We start from the raw sequence: 20,502 nt of genomic DNA, 5'->3' as shown, positions 1-20,502 counted from the left end.
TATCTGTTAGAATTTTTTTTTTTTTTGGAATCTACACCCCTCCATGAATTAATCTAGGGATGTATTTAGAATTTTAACCCCTCAGGTGGACCCCAAAGAAAATGCATAATGGATAGTGCATGGTAAAAAAAAAACTTAATTTTGTTCCCAGTTCAGGCCACTGGAGCCCAATCCCCCAAAAATCATGATGTGGGTTCTCCTGGCTACCGCAATACCCCATATGTGGCAATAATCTACAGGCTGGGCACACGGCAGAGCTCAGCAGGGGGAAGGTGTGGCATGATGTATAAGCTGTGGAGAGTGCATCGGGGTAAAATCTAAATGTCCAGGGATGTATGATAAAACACTTTTATAAATAGTCCTTGTTTTTCGGGGCATGTTTCACAATGGTTAATGGTGTCATTCTGAATGCCTCTTCTGGAGCACACCCTGAACCTTTTTGTGTTTTTCCCTTCTTGGCAGTTTGGGGAACTTCTCCTGGAAAGTGCTGCTCTGATAAAATACGTGTTGTGGCCTCGCTTCCAGAAGTGCTGACACTCCCCCCTTCCTGCTCTCCAAAAAATATATACTTTAATGAAACCGGTATACATTATACAGCGCCATCTACATAATGTGCACGGCCAGCTTCTTGTACCACACCCTCAATTTCTGCATGGCGTTATATGGCTGAAGCACCTGGTCTGACATGTCCACCTATGTACTTATTATAGTCCAATATGTAGTCAGGTTTAGAGGTTTCTGTACTGGTACCTTGAACTGGGATAGGGGTGCTGTTATGCCCATGTATTGTTCTTAATACAAGGAGAAGAGAGAGAGGTCCTTTAATTTTTTTTAAATCTACTAAACCATAATAATACAAAACACCTCTAATATAGGACTTTTAATCACAACAAATGTCTTTTATTGAAAAGTTATAATAAAAAAACCTAAAAATTCAAATCACCCCCCTTTCCCTAGAACTGACATAAATATAAAGAAACAGTAAAAATCATAAACACATTAGGTATCGACGTGTCCGAAAATGCCCAATCTATCAAAATATATTAAAGGTTTTTCAATGTGTTTAACTCTGTAACGGAAAATAGCGCCTAAAGTCGAAAATGCCACTCTTAACCCTTAACCGGTTAAAAAATGACATAGGAGTGCTAAAAACAGTGCAAGAATTATAGTGCAACGTGCAGGTGCAGAGTGCAAGTGCAAATTAAAGTGATTAGTGCTACATGCATTGTGTCCTACTCTGTGGGATAAGCCCACGATTCATTAAAAGTATTTAAATACATACACAAATATATGTGTTAGTTGGTAACATCAGATAAGACATGTACCAAGTTTACCTATTCGCAAGTGAACACCATATAGGGCATTTGGGTGTTAGCAAGTACAGGCAGTCCCCTACTTAAGAACACTCGACTTACATACGACCGCTAGTTACAAACGGACCTCTGGATGTTGGTAATTTATTGTACTTTAGTCCTAGGCTACAATAATCATCTGTAACAGTTATCACCGGTGTCTGCAATTAAGATTTAGTTTTAATATTGATTCTTATGACAACCCAACATTTTTAAAATCCAATTGTCACAGAGACCAAAAAAGTTCTTGCAGGGATTACAATGATAAAATATACAATTTCGACTTACATACAAACTCAACTTAAGAACAAACTTACAGACCCTATCTTGTATGTAACCCGGGGACTGCCTGTAGTTGTCTTTGCCTATAAAGTATTAGTACTAAAGAATGAAGAAATTTGACCATAATATGTACTGTTACACCGCAACAACATGTGGATTCGACTAATCTAACTATGAGTTAGACTTGTTTTGTTAGTGTGTATCATATAGACATATTTCAATACTAACTTCTATATAAAAAGTTAATGAGCATTTCAACATGTAAACTGTAATGTAAAGTATAGGTCGGATATAAAAACATCCGTATCGGTAATGAACCTAAACTGGAAATCGGTCTCAAGGCATCACCGTATTGTCGGAATCCAATGTTACTTCAACACTGTCGACGGTCTCCATGTTTATAGTTTATAAGCCGTTAGAGATATATTTGTAGATAACTCAGTTAGTATCCATATGCTCAGGTCACCATAGGGACATACTATGCAGCACCACCTGAATAGAGAAAGTAAGTAAAGTCATGATAATTGGACATACAAACAAGCGTAACAGGTGCTGATAAAAAAAAAATAAGAAGAATTTAAAGATTAAAGCCCAGTGCAACCTGGGTCAGGAATCAAAGGAATGGCGCATAGCTCAGGGTCTCATTTGGGCCCTGTGGACTCTGTTTTGAGGGTCCAAATCCACCTTGTTTCACATTGTGCTCATTTTTGTGCCACAGGGCCTCCCCTGATGTTGTTTTTGAGGTGGTCTATACCGCAGACCTGGAGGAGTTTCGGATTGCATTGGTGGTGTTCCCTAAAGTGTCTGGCCACTGGGAGTCCGTCAGTACAGAATTCAGGATTACCTGCTGCCTTAATGTCCCGTACATGCTCACGTACCCTAATTTTAAGTTCTCTAGTGGTCAGACCGATGTAAATCATGCTACAAGGACATGTGGCGTGATATATCACCGCTTTCGTATTGCAGGAAATTGTGTGTGTGATCTTGTATTCTTTCTTACCTTCTGAATCTGCAAAGGTTTCAGTTTTGATGATATTAGGGCAGGCTACACAGCGACCTCAGGGTTTGCACCCCCATTTTGGGCCTTTATTGTCAAGAAAGGTGTGAATGTGTTTACTTTCATGATGACTTTTGACTAATATATCCCGTAGGTTTTTCGACCTGCGTGCTGCCACCCCTGGATGTAATGGGATATATTTTTGTAGTACTGGGTCTGCTCTCAAAAGTGGCCAAAATCTTTCTTAGGCTTGTCTCATTAGTTGCCACTGCGAATGGAATTCCGTAATAAATCTTACCTTCTGATCAACTTTGTTTTTCTTTTCCGGGTACAGTAGTTCAATCCTAGGTGTCGACTTAGCCCTTTGGTACACTTTTCTTAGGGATCTTTGACTATATCCACAATTGGTGAATCTCTGTCGCACAATATTCAAAGGTTTCCTCTGCAGAACAGATTCTCCTCATTCGAAGATATTGTCCTGTAGGGACAGCTCTGATGGTTTGCGGTGAGTGGGAAGATGTGGCGTGTAAGAGGGCGTTCACTGACGTTTCTTTTCTAAATACATCCGATTGGAGATATCCAAATTGATCTTTTTCTAGAATGACATCCAAAAAATCAACTTTATTTTTGTCACATTTGTATGTAAGTTTGATGTTAACCTCATTTACATTTAGTCTCTGAATGAAGGCGTCCAGCTGCTGGGTAGTTCCCCTCCAGATGACCAGGATGTCATCAATGTACCATGCCCAGAACATGACACGGTCCATCTCGCCATCCTGGTCACCCATGAGAAGGTCCCGCTCCCACAGCCCCAGGAACAAATTGGCATATGAGGGGGCACAAGCCGACCCCATAGCCGTTCCCTGGAGCTGCAGGTAGAGGGACCCCCCAAACACAAACAAGTTGTGGAAGAGGACAAACTCCAGCAGCTGCACAATTAATTCCTTCAAACCGTCATCCAAGGTTGTAGTATTCAAGAAGAACTCTACAGCCCTCAAACCGTCCGGGTGTTTGATACTCGTGTATAACGATTCCACAAGTGGCGAGTATCATATCCTCCTCAATGTGTAGGCCCTCAATTTTTTGCAAGATGTCTGATGTGTCCGTCAAATAGGAAGGGAGACACTCTACTGTATCCTTTAGATGGTGGTCTATAATTTTTGCCAATGTTTTCTGTTAGTCCACGCCTCCCCAAAATAATCGGGTTACCAGGTGGACAGATAGTTTTTGTACTTTTGGGAGTAGGTACAGGGTTGGAATTTTTGGTATCTTCACAAATAGTGCATCCACACATTCTTTTGAAATTACTTTGTTCCTAATCGCCTCTTGAAGTAGTGTATTTAGTTCCTCCACAAATTTATTTGTTGGGTTGTATGTCAATTTCCTGTAACATGTTTTATCCCGCAACTGTCTCTGGGCTTCTGCCTCGTACATACATCTCGGCCACAAAACAATATTCCCCCCTTGTCGGCCTGCTTAATAATACATCATCCAGTTCCCCCAGGTGTTTCAGAGCTTTCCGCATCTGTGGGGTTAGATTGTCGTGGTGTATTTCTCGTGGGATTTTTTCAAATTCTCTGGAGACTAATTTCACAAATAATTCGATAGTTGGGCATGCGGACAAAGGGTGGAATTTAAGAGATCTAGGACGCACGCAAGCTGGGATCTTACCATCTGATGACTGGGTATCACGGAATAAAGGGGAGGTGCATTTTAAGTGAATGCCGTAAAAACAGGGCTCCCCAGTACACAGCATGAAATGTTAAATATCACCACAAGCAAGTACAGTTGTTCAGTTGGTTACACAGAAAACAAGCCCTTATGGAGCTCTGTACACATAAATATAAAAAAAAAAATATATAAAAATGTTGGAAAGTATATAATATACACATGTACATGCACATTTCCCTTTAGGCTATGCATTGTACTTACATGCTGAAGGTCTCTGCATGTAATAAACTGGTGGTTTAGCAGGACACAGCACAGGGTAAATAGAGCTGTTTATACTTCAGGTTAGAAAGTGCAGGCACTGAACACCCTCTCTTCTCCCACCATCTTCCCTGACACTTCTGCAGCAACTCTGCTTCTCATGTACATTTGACATGATTAATATCATTCACACATCCACACATGCAACAAGACATATATACAGTCAGACAGAGACATGCATACAGCTACAGAGACATGCATAAAGATAGACAAGCATGGAGGCACACACACTGACAGACAGATACATGCAAACAGATACAGATGCAGGCAAACACATCATCACACATACCATACACTCACTATATACACATCCATACATGTCACATACCATCACACCCTGTGCTGTCTGCAGCAGCCCTGGCATCACACAGAGGAGTCTTCAGGCTTCTCCACCTCCTCCTCCTCTTCGTCACGATTTTTGAGCTGCCGGATTTCAGCATTACTGCAGCTCTGTGTGAAGAGGTGATAGGGGGGAGAGGTTAACCCATAATGTGCTGCATCACACAGGCAGCTCTGCAGCCTCTACCTGTGCTGTGTCTGTCCGAGTGGGGGAGGAACAGTGCAGGACACAGGACACAGCTCCTCATCACAGGAAGTGAAAAAGTGCACAGCGTGTGTGGGCCCCCGGCAGCTCTCTGGCCCCGGCACTTGCCCAGGTATGCCGGGTGCTGGAGCCGGGCCTGCTCTTAGGGACAGAATCCATGTAGTGGATACGAAATAATGTTTTTTCTGCACCCTCTGTCTCCTCCGGTATCCACGGTCTGCATTTATATCTACTGATCATACTTGCATACAGTGGATACAGGGCGACCAGTAGATTGGAATTTGGTCGCACCTCTACCCCGCCCCTACATCTCCATGACAACTGGAGACTGATGATGCGGCGCCACTAGACACCAGAAGACGCTGGCGATACCGGAAGTGGGGCGCCGGCGTCTCACAGCACGTGGAGATGTTTATGTAATGACAGGAATCATCATAGGGGGGTGAGTGAACAATTGCTATGTTTGGCTTATGTGTTCTGTGATGCCTACATCCCATAATGACATTTTGACCAATAAGGGATGAGGTACATGGACTGGGTGGGAGTATACCTAGTCATGAATACCTTTTATAAAGCGATTTGTAGGACTATGTGGCTGCTACAGGAATGGGCCATGCCACTGCTGATCCATATTGCTAACTACTGTTAGTTCCCTTGCAGCACAACTTTGTCTCAGTTTGCCCTGATGAAGGTTACACTATACGTGGTACCAGAAACGCGTCGGGAACCCTGTTGTCTTTGGATGTAGAGGGCCTATTAGGGCAGTCCTACCATTAGGGACAACTTGGGACCGTCCTTGTAAGGACGGGAGCATTTTTTGGGATATGAGGGCGAGTACAGTATAGGGCACAATAGGGGCAGTGCATTTATCTCTCTCCTGACCTAGATGTGCCTATGACTACACCACTAATGGCCCTCCTCTTCACTCCCTGCTGGACCTCTGCTGGATGGGTGAGATCTTAACATGTCCTATGACCTTGCTTCCAGATGTGGATGACACTAGTTCATTATTCATTTGAGTTCATGTACTTGGTGCCGTTTGTGTTTGCCTAGATACATACAGCATCCTTTGGATATACAGGCTGTTTAACCCCTTAACGCTGAAGCCACTTTTCACCTTCCTGACACGGGCCTTTTTTTAAAATCTGACATGTGTCTATTTAAGTGGTTATAAGTTTGGAACGCTTTAACATATCCAGTTGATTTTGAGATTGTTTTTTCGTGACACATTGTACTTCATGTTGGTTGAGAAATTTAATCAATATGTTTAGTATTTATTTATGAAATAAATGGAAATTTGGAAAAAATTTGGAAAAAAAACAATGTTTTCCAAATTTTCTACTTTTTGGAAAGTTGGTCATATCACTAAAATAACTTGATAACTAACATTTTCCATATGTCTGCTTTAACTTGGCATCATTTTTCAAAAATCTTTTCCTTTTTTTAAGATGTTAGGAGGCTTATAACTTTAGGTCCAATTTTTCAGATTTTCACGAAAATCATCAAAACCTACTTTTAAAGGGTCAATTTAGTTAGAAGTGACTTTATAAGGCCCACATGACAGGAAACCCCCACAAATGACACCATTTTAGAAACTACACCCCTCAAAATATTCAAAACAACCTTTGGGAATCTTGTTAACCCTATGAGCGTTTCATGAGGGTGAAAGATAAATGAAAGTGAAATTACAGGAATGTAATTTTATCTTACTATAGATTCATTGAACACTACAATTTGCACCTTCACAATGGGTTAAAAAGGAAAATGCATTTTACCACGTTTAGGGTAATTCCTCCTGAGCATGCCAATACCCATTTTGTCACTGTACCCTGCTGGGGCACCCAACAGGTGTTTGATTCAATTACGCCCCAAAAGGGAAAAAAAAGGTGAAAATTTTCTCAAAAAAGTAACTTTTACCCCAAATTTTTGTAAGCCACAAGGGATAAAAGATGAAACAACCCCCATAAATGTGTAAAACTATTTCTCCTAAGCACAGAACTGCACCACTTTTGCATATAAAGTGTTGTATGGGTACACAGTAGGGCTCAGAAGGGAAGGAGGGGCTTTGGCCTTTTAGAAGCCAGATTTGACAATCATCCTTTACATGTGTCAGGATGCATTTGGAGAGCCCTAGTCAGGGCCGCATCTGCCATGAGGCGAGATGAAAATCTCGCCTCAGGCGGCAGATGCGGGTCCCTGTAAAGGGCGGCGAAATTTGCCGCTCTAAAGTGGGCGATTCGGGCGTCCATTAACGCCCGAATCGCCCACCAGCTAAATAAATCGCGCCTGTCTCTTTAAGACACAGGCGCGATTTATATGCGGAGCGACGCAGCGCCTTTCCGGCAGCTGCGCGCTCCGTCCTAAGCAGTGACACAGGCGTCATGACGTCATGCGCCTGTGTCACTGCGGAGCCGCGGCTCACAGGAAGACCGGAAGTGAAGGCCGCGTGAAGACCGGAGCCGCGCCGAGGGAGCAGCTGCCTGCAGGTGAGTATGATTTTATTATTTTTCAAGTACTTTAATTAAATGTAGCTAATAATTAATACTGGGGGGGGGGGTATAGGGCTAGAAAACGTTTAATACTGTTGAGGGGGGGACGCTGAAGATATCATATGGGGCCATAATTATTTTATACTGGGGGGGGGGGTGCTATATGTATTATTTGGGGCCATAATTATTTTATACTAGGGGGAGGGGATGCTATATTTTATTTGGGGATGTGGGGTTATAATTATTTTATACTGGGGGGATGCTATATGTATTATATGGGGCCATAATTATTTTATACTGGGGGGGATGCTATATATTATATATCACTAAGCTGGGGGCTGTATATGGGATATATGGGTATATGGGATACAGTATATTGCTAAGCTGGGGGGATGTATATGGGATACAGTATATTACTAAGCTGCGGGGGCTATATATGGGATACAGTATATTACTAAGCTGGGGGGCTGTATATGGGATACAGTATATTACTAAGCTGGGGGGGGGGCTGTATATGGGATACAGTATATTACTAAGCTGGGGGGGGCTGTATATGGGATACAGTATATTACTAAGCTGGGGGGATGTATATGGGATACAGTATATTACTAAGCTGCGGGGGCTATATATGGGATACAATATATTACTAAGCTGGGGGGGGGCTGTATATGGGATACAGTATATTACTAAGCTGGGGGGGGCTGTATATGGGATACAGTATATTACTAAGCTGGGGGGCTGTATATGGGGTACAGTCTATTACTAAGCTGGGGGGCTGTGTATGGGATACAGTATATTACTAAGCTGGGGGGCTGTATATGGGATACAGTATATTACTAAGCTGGGGGGATGTATATGGGGTACAGTATATTACTAAGCTGGGAGGCTGTATATGGGATACAGTATATTACTAAGCTGGGGGGCTGTATATGGGATACAGTATATTACTAAGCTGGGGGGATGTATATGGGATACAGTATATTACTAAGCTGGGAGGATGTATATGGGATACAGTATATTACTAAGCTGGGAGGCTGTATATGGGATACAGTATATTACTAAGCTGCGGGGGCTATATATGGGATACAGTATATTACTAAGCTGGGGGGGGGGCTGTATATGGGATACAGTATATTACTAAGCTGGGGGGGGGCTGTATATGGGATACAGTATATTACTAAGCTGGGGGGCTGTATATGGGGTACAGTCTATTACTAAGCTGGGGGGCTGTGTATGGGATACAGTATATTACTAAGCTGGGGGGCTGTATATGGGATACAGTATATTACTAAGCTGGGGGGATGTATATGGGGTACAGTATATTACTAAGCTGGGAGGCTGTATATGGGATACAGTATATTACTAAGCTGGGGGGCTGTATATGGGATACAGTATATTACTAAGCTGGGGGGATGTATATGGGATACAGTATATTACTAAGCTGGGAGGATGTATATGGGATACAGTATATTACTAAGCTGGGAGGCTGTATATGGGATACAGTATATTACTAAGCTGGGGGGGGCTGTATATGGGATACAGTATATTACTAAGCTGGGGGCTGTATATGGGATACAGTATATTACTAAGCTGCGGGGGCTGTATATGGGATACAGTATATTACTAAGCTGGGGGGCTGTATATGGGATACAGTATATTACTAAGCTGGGGGGATGTATATGGGGTACAGTATATTACTAAGCTGGGGGGATGTATATGGGATACAGTATATTACTAAGCTGGGAGGATGTATATGGGATACAGTATATTACTAAGCTGGGAGGCTGCATATGGGATACAGTATATTACTAAGCTGGGGGGGGGCTGTATATGGGATACAGTATATTACTAAGCTGGGGGCTGCATATGGGATACAGTATATTACTAAGCTGGGGGGCTGTATATGGGATACAGTATATTACTAAGCTGGGGGGATGTATATGGGATACAGTATATTACTAAGCTGGGGGGATGTATATGGGATACAGTATATTACTAAGCTGGGGGGATGTATATGGGGTACAGTATATTACTAAGCTGGGAGGCTGTATATGGGATACAGTATATTACTAAGCTGGGGGGATGTATATGGGGTACAGTATATTACTAAGCTGGGGGGATGTATATGGGATACAGTATATTACTAAGCTGGGAGGATGTATATGGGATACAGTATATTACTAAGCTGGGAGGCTGTATATGGGATACAGTATATTACTAAGCTGGGGGGGGGGGCTGTATATGGGATACAGTATATTACTAAGCTGGGGGCTGTATATGGGATACAGTATATTACTAAGCTGGGGGGCTGTATATGGGATACAGTATATTACTAAGCTGGGAGGCTATATATGGGATACAGTATATTACTAAGCTGCGGGGGCTATATATGGGATACAGTATATTACTAAGCTGGGGGGCTGTATATGGGATACAGTATATTACTAAGCTGGGGGGATGTATATGGGATACAGTATATTACTAAGCTGGGGGGATGTATATGGGATACAGTATATTACTAAGCTGGGGGGCTGTATATGGGATACAGTATATTACTAAGCTGGGAGGATATATATGGGATACAGTATATTACTAAGCTGGGAGGCTGTATATGGGATACAGTATATTACTAAGCTGGGAGGCTGTATATGGGATACAGTATATTACTAAGCTGGGAGGCTGTATATGGGATACAGTATATTACTATGCTGGGAGGGCTGTATATGGGATACAGTATATTACTAAGCTGGGAGGGCTGTATATGGGATACAGTATATTGCTAAGCTGGGGGGATGTATATGGGATACAGTATATTACTAAGCTGGGAGGCTGTATATGGGATACAGTATATTACTAAGCTGCGGGGCTGTATATGGGATACAGTATATTACTAAGCTGGTGCTGTATATGGGATACAGTACATTACTAAGCTGGTGCTGTATATGGGATACAGTATATTACTAAGCTGGGGGGCTGTATATGGGATACAGTATATTACTAAGCTGGGGGGCTGTATATGGGATACAGTATATTACTAAGCTGGGGGATGTATATGGGGTACAGTATATTACTAAGCTGGGGGATGTATATGGGATACAGTATATCACTGAGCTGGGGGCTGTATATGGGGTACAGTATATTACTAAGCTGGGGGGCTGTATACGTGGGGCAAGATTTTAAGCTGTAGGGGATCTGTATATGGGAGCTTTATATAATTTAATTGGGTGGTGAATAACGAGGCCTTTAAATATATGAGAGCAGTGATACGTCATGGATTGGAGAACCCGGAATAAAGTCCTCCTGATGGAAGAGATTGTCATCTATAAGGTACTAGATGCCACTAATGACTCTCAGATCCTGTAGTCAGTCACACAGTGTCAGGGAGCTGTCTGTAGGGTTGTTAATTGTTAGTAAAGTTTTCCGCATTTACTTAACAGGGAGCGGGGGGGGGGGGCAGCATTTTAATATTCGCCTCAGGCAGCAAATATGCTAGAATCGGCCCTGACCCTAGTGGTACCAAAACAGAGGAGAACCCCAACAAGTGTCACCATTTTGGAAAGTGCACCCTTTGGAGAATTTAGCAAGGTGTAATATGTGTATTTTCCCCTACAGGTGTTTGCTTCAATTAGGTCCCTAAAAGGAAAAAGATGAACATTTTCCCAAAAAAGTCACTTTTACGGCTAATTTTTGTATCCCATAAGGCATTAAAGATGAAACAACCCCAAAAAATGTGTACTAGCATTTCTCCCAAGTATAAAATTGCCCCACACATGCAAATAAAATGTTGTATGGGTACGCAGTGAAGCTCAGAACGGAAAGAGGGGCGTTGGCCTTTTAGAAGCCAAATTTGACAGACATCCTTTACATGTGTCAGGATGCATTTAGAGAGCCGTAGCGGTACCAAAACAGAGGGGAACCCCAACAAGTGTCACCATTTTGGAAAGCACACCACTTAGAGAATTTAGCAAGGAGTAATATGTGTATTTGTCCGTAAAGGTGTTTGATTTCATTAGGACTTAAATAGGAAAACGGTAAAAATTTTCCTATAAAGGTCATTTTACCCCTAATTTTTTATAGCCACAAGGGATTAAAAAAATGTAATAACCCCCCAAAATGTGTAAACCTATTTCTCTCGAGTGTAGAAGTACCCCACATGTGTATATAAAATGTTGTATGGGCGCACAGTAAAAGGAAAGGGGAATGTTTGCCTTTTAGAAGCCAAATTTGACAGAAATGTTTGACATGCATTTGGAGACCCCTAGTGGTATAAAACAGAGAAGAATCCGAAAAGTGACCCTAATATTTGAATGCACACCCCTTAGAGAATTTTGCAATGTGTTATATATGTATTTGCCCCTACAGGTAAATGATCCCATTAGGCCCTAAACATTAAAAAGGTGAAAATTTTCCTATAAATGTCACTTTACCCCTAATTTTTGTAAGCCACAAGGGATAATATATTAAATAACCCCGAAAAATGTGTAAAACTATTTCTCCCGAGTGTAGAAGTACCCCATATGTGCATATAAAATACTTTATGGGCGCACAGTAGAGGAAAAGAGGGATGTTTGTCTTTTAGAGGCCAAATTTGACAGAAATCCTTCACATGTGTCAGGATACATGTAGTGGTACCAAAACAGAGTAAAACCCGAAAAGTGACCCTAATTGTTGAATGTACACCCCTTGGGGAATTTAGCAAGGTGTAATATACATGGTGAAATGAGCATTTTGAACATATAGGTGGTTTCCAAATACGATGTGCAATGGAGTCCAAGATGGAAATTGCATTTATTTCTGGAACGTTCAGTGCCCGTTATGTGGCGCCCCTTATGAAATAATGGAGGGGTATAGGGAGCAACGTGACCTAACAGTTGTTACAATTATTAATTTTACTGAAATGAATTCACAACAGGTTGGGCGTTAATTGTGAATGTGTTGCGTATAAGGAGGTAGAATATACCAGGGGACCAACTAAACTTCTGTCACTCTAGAGTTGTCGCAGGTCTCTTAGTAGTATGTAGCGTCCATCCTTAGTATATAGTGTCCATCCTTAGTATATAGTGTCCATCCTAACTTCTCTTTTGGAACGGACTCTTTATTGAGTCCTACTTTTAGAAGCAGCAGAATTCACCGGGAAAATGCTGTCCTGGCAAAACACAGGAACATCTAAACCAGAGGTACTGGGGCCCCGTCCTTCTTGTCCCAATATTAGTTTCCTAATATCTTCCTCTTGAAAACGGAGAAATGATACGGCAGGACATGCACATTGGAACAGCTCGTAAGAGTTGTACAGCATCATCTGTACAATGTACATGGCCAGCACTTTTGTACCAAATCTTAGTCTTTCGTAAGGAAATTATCGCTAAAGTGTTGCTCTTATTCACCCTAGCGATGCCCATTGTGACGAATACTGCTGCTTTTGGCTGGACCAAATCGACCAGCCAATAGCGGCAAACATGGACAGAGGGGGGGAAACAAAACCCCTCTGGACCGCAAGGCACAAGGAACAGCCGCCACCCTGCCCCGATCACCGTGTCTACAGAAATGATGACCGGTATTACTGACGTCATAAGTAAATTCGCTGCTATTGGCTGGTCTGAATTGATGAGCCAATAGCAGCGATCATGTGGGTGGGACGTAACCCTTCTGGTCCATGGGGCAGGATGGATGGCCGTCAGAAACAGCCGCCATCTTGCCCCGATCACTGTGTCTGAACCGTGTTGGCAAGTCACTACCCGCCGCACCGTTCTATTACAACGCATGTTGGGAATAGGCTATATAATCTTTATTTTTTTAAGCAATTTAGACAAATAAGGGCTTATTTTTGGCGAGATGAGATGCACTGTAAAAAAAACATTTTAGTGGGTTTTTAGCTTATTGAAGCAATTTTATTAACTTTTTACGTGTGGAGGAAAATAAAATCATTAATTCTTGTTTTGGATTTTTAGCATTTTTTTGGGGGGGTGTTCACTGTAGCATAACAACAATATATTATCTTTATTCTACGGATCACTACGATTAAGGTGATACCTCATTTATATAGTTTATTTTATTTTTGTCCAATTTTATTGAAGGAAAACTAGAATAGAAAAAATTGCATTTGTTTTAGTATTGCCATTCTTATAGCGGCATAATTATAGTATTTTTTGGTTGACAGAGCTGGTTGTGAGCTTATTTTTTGCGTGACAAGATGTTCTTTTTATTGCTATCATTTTGGTGATTGTAACTTTTTCGGACCACTTTTTAGAACATTTTTTGTAAAGCAATTTGATAAAAAGTTTTAATTTTTGGCAAGTTTTTGGTTTTTTTTTTTTACCACGTTCACCAAGCGGGTCCAATTTTGATTAGGATTTATTGTACAGATTGTTACGGACGCAGCTATACCAAATAAGTGGGGTTTTTTTTTGTGATTTAGTGTTTTTTATGCTTTATTACTTGTGTACAGGGAAATGTGGTGTTTGGGAGGACTTTCACTTTCTTTTATTATTTATTTTAAAAAAAAGCTTTATTTATATTTTTTACTTTTTTTTTTTACAGTTACTGACATCTTAGCTTGAACAAGTGATCTTCTTATCACTTGTTCAAGCTCTTTTACAGGTTACACAGTGCAATACAGATGTATACAATACAGTACAGTACAATACAGATGCTGCGCATGCCCAGTGTCTTACAGCCGGGTCCTGCCAGAAGGCAGGGACCCGGCTTCTCTGGATGAAGATCGCGCAGGCCCCGGGCACCGGCAGTCCCGGTAAGCGCCGCGGGGGGGGGGGGGGGGGTTGTCCGATTGACTTCTACTTAACTTTAAATGCCTCTAACACGCCGCGGTCAGCGCGACTGCGACGTGTCGTGGGTGCTAGAAGCGGGTGTCGGCTATAATATACAGCCGACACCCGCAGCTTCTGGCGCCGGCTCCGTTCAGGAGCCGGCGCCAGAAGCTTGATGTAATAGTACTGCATTTTGCGGGAGCGCACATCCCGCCATGCAGTACTATTACGTCAAATGTCGGGAAGGGGTTAAGGATGGCTAATTGCTTTTTATTATGTGATGGTTCTTTTTGTTGTTTTTTAATAGAATTATTAAAAGCTATGTTTTAAATGCCCTCACCTGACTACCGAGATAGGAAGATTTTGCCTTTTCCTGCCTTGCAGGATAAATTCCATCTCCCGCATGCAGCCAATTTCCACTATATTCGAATTAGGCACTTCTTACAGTCCCTGGGCAGTACTGAGATGGTTTCGGCACCCACCACGTTTGAGCACATTTGCAAAACCGCTACCCACACCTCTGGTCTTATATCAGATATCTATATGATGCTCTTACACCCAAGCTCAGATGACCCTATCGCACACCCATACATGGCCAAGTGGGAGAGCATAGTGGGGGGACCAATATCTCAAGACACATGGCAGCTGATTTGGAATGGAGCAGCTAAAACCTCCTTGTGTGCTACACAAAGAGAATCAGTACAAGCTGATGTTGCAGTGGTATCATACCCCATCCTTGTTACACAGATTATTTCCGGACACGCCGGATACCTGCTGGCGATGTGGCTCGCCTGGGGGAACTCTTCAACACATCTTCTGGATGTGTCCATTGGTGCAACCTTTCTGGCAGGAGGTAAAGTCTCTCCTCCGGGAGGTCGTAGCGGTGGACATTCCACTCTCCCCATTGTATTACTTGCTGAATGTCTCTCCTCAGCCCATGGCCAAGACGGCTACAAAATTGAGCTTGCATATACTCACAGCTGTGAGGTGCCTGATAGCGCAATTCTGGAAAAGGCAGGCCCCTCCCTCCTGAATGGACCTACTCTCTAGGGTAAGGGAAACTCGCAGTATGGAACATCTAACTGCCTCCTTGAATAGTCATATCCCATTGTTCGACAAAACTTGGGAACGTTGGGATCGCTATTGGATGGAAGAGCGGGCAGGAGGAGGAGAGTGAGGTGGTCACCCCTTTTGTTTCTACCCGAGTGTTAATTGTTATCATGGTGAGTTTGTCTGACTGTCTTTTGTTGGTCCCCCCCCCCCCAGCCCTTCTAGACCGATTGGGCATGGAGTTGATGCTGTCCTTGGTAATTGGTTAAATGCCAGGAAAACATTGCACTGTCAGGCTTTACACCCCATTATGCAGATGGGAAAGTCGAGCTGTTAATATCTTTTTGGACAAAACTTGTCTTTCGGTTGTATTATTATTGAAAAACTTCAATGTGAAATACGTGCATGTTAACTTTCTTTTTGTTATATTCCTTTGAAAATGATTATAAAAATACAATTATATAAAAAAAATAAATGCCCTCACCTATATATTATTGCTCCCACTGACTTCTATAGGTATTTACAATTACATCAAGCTCGGGGGGGGGGGGGGGGTGCAGTTTAAGGACACTCAGCCTTCAGCCTCTGAGAGAAGCTTTCATTTCTGACAGAGATATTCCTGAGTTAGAGGACTTAATAAAATAACTGGTGGTTGACGGTTGCCCCAAGTGTGTCTTCTAGGCCTAGTTAGGGATGTTCTACAGGCTAAATTTGAGAGGAGTCTTTTTCATTTACTAATGGTATACGGTAGGAAAGTGATTTTACTAGATTGGAAACCTTCTAAGCTCCCACTTAGAAGCACACTTAACAAATGAATCTCGCTGATCAATGCAGATCTTACTGCTTATAAGCTTATCATGCCAGTATCAACCCGGATAGATTCTCTTTGATTTGTAATGTGTGGTTGGCTCCCAGACTGCTTTATATACGGAGGAAGAATAGCTTTCGTATGTGTGTGATGTGCACGTGCTTGAGTTAAACTTAGCATCACTAAATTATGTAATTATCCTAGGATGTTCTTAATATATTACTGCCTGATATATACTTATAGTTGTACTTTGTGCCTCCCTGAGGCAGATGTTGTTTTTGTATGTTGCTACATTTTTGTAAACAGAAAAATAAAGTCTTTAAAAAAGAAACTACATTCAGCGTAACCGAGGAACAACAAGGTGGACTGTAGTAGTTCCCTGTTCTCTTTGGGGGCTGGTAGAATGTGAGCCCCCTTGCTCCTTACACATCAGAGAGCTTGATTAACTTACCATATAAACTCGAGTATAAGCCGAGACCCCTTATTTTAACACAAAAAACTAGAAAAACCTTTTGACTCAAGTATAAGCTGAGGGTGGGAAATGCACTGGTCATAGCCCAAGTACATAGCCAGCCACCCCCTGTAGTATATAGCTTGCCAGCCCCCCTCTAGTATATAGCCATCTATCCCCCCTGTGGTATATAGCCTGCCTGTTAAAAAAAAAAAAAAAAACATGTTCGTGGCACGTGCCACGAGTGGGGAATTTTCAGCACAAAAATTGTGCTGAAAAGCTTGGCTTATACTCGAGTATAAACAGTCTCCTCCCTCTTAAGCTGGGAGTTTTTATCGTTGCTTACAAAGTTTTAAAATATGGAATGCTCTAGATTGGGTGCTCGAATTTGGAAACATTTAGATAGTTAAAAATATTGCATGCGTCTATTTTCAGATTTTGGATCTGATGTGAATTTTTCAAAATATCCCCTTTGGCAAAGTTTTTTCACATATTTCTATTTTTAGCGATGGAAGTGCCATCTGTCACCAAAATTGTGTAATTTTTCCTAGGGAATCCAAATCTGCATTAAAATATGGGGGTTCCCATTTAAAAGACATCTACCATCCGATTACCTGATTGTAAATGCTTCAACTCACCTCTCCGGCCCCATCGGCAACAACCTTCTTTTTCTTTCTCTTAGAACGGACAGATTTAATAGAAATTAAGCTTTAAAAACTATGCAAAACTCTTGGCCCCACAATAAGTAATTTATGCATGCCTCTCCACAAACTGGCTCTACCTACACTCTGCTAAGAAAGCCTGTGACGCGTCGGCTCTCCCACTGCTATACTCGTGCTGGGCATGATCATCGGATAGTGTATAGAGGTAATGCTATGATCACAACTAGCACGAGAATAGCAGTGGCAGAACCATTGACATATGCAAGTATGTACAGTATGTTGTATGCTGACATGAAGAAGGAGGTCTTTCCTCCAAAACGTCACACGAGACTCAACCCAGTCGTTCGGTTTACCAGTAAAGCCAGTAAGCAGAAAGTTTGAGCGTGGACCCGCTATGATGGACTACGGCGTGCTAGCTGAAAAATGGTGATGTACCTATGCCTAATGTCAATATTTAAAAACTAAAGAGTTGTTTGTTAACATATATGGTCTGAGTGATATTTCCTAAAAGTTTATAATGTTTTCATACATTTAAAAAAATTAAAACCTTCTGTACAAAAAAAAAATTCTTCATTTTGCCATGTTCTGGCACTAATAACCTTTTCATACTTCAGTGCACGGAGCTGTGGGTGGTGTCATTTTTTGCGACTTTTGATGACGATTTTAATGCTATCATTTTGAGGACTGTATAGGCTTTTGAACACTTTTTATAGAATTTATTATATTTTTCAAAATGGCAAAAAAGTGTCATTTTCGACGTTGGGCGCCAATTTCCGTTGATATTTTGATAGATCGGACATTTTGGGACGCGATGATACCTAAAGTGTTTATGATGTTTACTGTTTATTTATATTTATATCAGTTCTAGGAAAAGGGGGGGGGGATTTAAACTTTTACTTTTTTTTACTATTTTTTCATTTTTTTATTTATTTTTATTTACCATTATTTGAGATCCTCCAGGGTAATTTAACCCTGCAGGGTCTGATCGCTAATACTATATACCGCAATACTACTGTATTGCAGTATATAGGAATTTTTCAATGATTTTTAATAGCCTGCCCTCTGCTGGCTATTATAAATCATTGCACATGGAAAGCCTACGAGTCTCAATGAGACTCTAGGCTGCCATAGCAACCGATCGCCGCCCTCCAATGACGTTCCAGGGGGCGGCGATTGTCCATCCAAGATGGCGGCGTCCATTTAACAGTAAGTTAGGTGCCGCGGTCGGGTTGGACCGCGACACCTAACAGGTTAACTGCCGCGATAGGTGCCAGCACTGACCGCGGCAGTGACAGGCGGTGTTGGCTGTTTTATACAGCTGTTACCCGCTGTGTATGGAGAGAGCTCAGCTCGTGAGCTCTCTCCATACACCCCTTGCGGCGCGAGGACGATATTATTTCGTCCTCGGTCGCCAAGGTGTTAAGCAGTATGTTGATTTCCTCTGTGCGGAGCAGACGCAGGACAGAAGATGGCCAATGGTCACATGTCCACATCACATGTCCTGCACCTGCCTGGGCAGGTCATCTGATCATCACTACGTTTGGCTGTAATCGGTTGGTTGCAGTGAATCCAGTATTCCTAGTGTTGTGGTGACGGCAGTTACAAACATCATTACTATGGTAACTGAACAAGAAAGTCTGTTACATCATCACTGGGAGCAGAGCATATTCCCGGAATACCCCTTTAAGTGTTTACATGGTATGATATATAACTTCATTATTGTTTGAATTGTACTTATACAAATAGTAAAGATAATATAATAATATTTCTTTCTATCGCACCTACAGATTACGCAGCGCTGCACAGAGCATGCCAAATTGGTCTCTGTCCCCGTTGGGGCTCACAGTCTAATCAATCTACCAGTATGTTTTGGAGTGTGGGAGGAAATGCACACTGAGGGTACATTCAGACGGCCGTCTATGGGGGATGTATATGCGGCCGCATGTACATCCCCCTAGACGGCAATGGCGGCGGTACTGTGGCACCGTTCCGTGTCGTACACCTCCTCCTCTCTAGCGCACAGCTGTATGCCCGTCCAGCTGGGGCCCGGCGGGCATACAGCAGTCTGAATGTACCCAAACACAGAGTAAACATACGAACTCTGTGCAGATGTTGACTTGCGTGGGACTTGAACCCAGAGAGCCAATAAATTGTAGGTATGACATATGGACCCCACCAAAAAGTACAGTTTGTTTAGCAAAAAAAAAAACCCTCTGGGCGGGTTCCCAACTGGCGTTTTTGACACATACAAAACGCTAGTGGGAGGGGTTTTGGCCAAAACACGTTTCCATTCAAACACATGCATGTTTTGCCAAAGATGCCTCCCACTTGTGTTTTGCATGTGTTCAAAAACAAGGCAACGCGCCCTCATACGTCGAAAAATAAAGCTTTTAAGACTCAATGGGATTTCAAAGATGAAAAAATGGTGTTTGTCCTGAAGGCCAAAACTAGCTGCGTCCTTTATGGGTTAAACAATCATATGTCACTAAAAAAGTCTGCGGTTTCTACTTATCTCAACCTGGCCTAGGTCTGATATCTGATGGCGCTGAGTGTAATGGGTCACACCATTTAATACAGGCAGTCCCCGGGTTACATACAAGATAGGGTCTGTAGATTTGTTCTTGTTGAATTTGTATGTTAGTCAGAACTGTATATTTTATCATTGTAATCCCAGACAGAACTTTTTTGGTCTCTGTGACAATTGGATTTTAAAAATGTTGGGTTGTCATAAGAATCAATATTAACACTAAAGCTTCATTACAGACACATTTGATAACTGTTACAGCTGATCAATGTAGCCTAGGACTAAAGTACAATAAATTACCAATATCCAAAGGTCCGTTTGTAACTAGGGGTCGTATGTAAGTCGAGTATTCTTAAGTAGGGGACCGCCTATATAAGCCCCCACTGGTTTTAAAAGCAAGGGAAAAACACACACGCGCCGCCATTTTTGAGGCTGGAACCCCACCCTCTGCCTCCAGGCTGCGTTATCCTCGGTACCTGCCAATACTGAAAATGGCCGCCACTAGCGTCACTCTCCATCCCCGACAAACAAAGCGTCTTGTGAGGGGCTGGCGTCGCGACGTCATCACAGCGGTGGGTTAGGGAGACCCA

General features: G+C 42.2%; 1 long non-coding RNA gene across 2 annotated transcripts; it reads right to left on the bottom strand.

Moving 5' to 3' along the window:
* Nucleotides 1–931: 931 nt before the first annotated feature.
* On the bottom strand, nt 932–20,487 carry LOC140064184 (uncharacterized). Of its 2 annotated transcripts, none has more exons than XR_011847720.1 (3): nt 20,389–20,487; nt 2,930–3,226; nt 932–2,126 (listed from the first exon to the last, which is right to left on the bottom strand). It is a non-coding gene; the product is annotated as an uncharacterized lncRNA (long non-coding RNA). The 2 variants fall into 2 exon arrangements; XR_011847719.1 differs by lacking the exon at nt 20,389–20,487 and adding an exon at nt 4,949–5,496.
* Nucleotides 20,488–20,502: the final 15 nt, after the last annotated feature.

Source organism: Engystomops pustulosus, chromosome 6 (assembly GCF_040894005.1).
Source record: "Engystomops pustulosus chromosome 6, aEngPut4.maternal, whole genome shotgun sequence".
Classification (NCBI taxonomy): Eukaryota; Metazoa; Chordata; class Amphibia; order Anura; family Leptodactylidae; genus Engystomops; species Engystomops pustulosus.
This window is presented reverse-complemented; position numbering and strand designations above follow the sequence as displayed.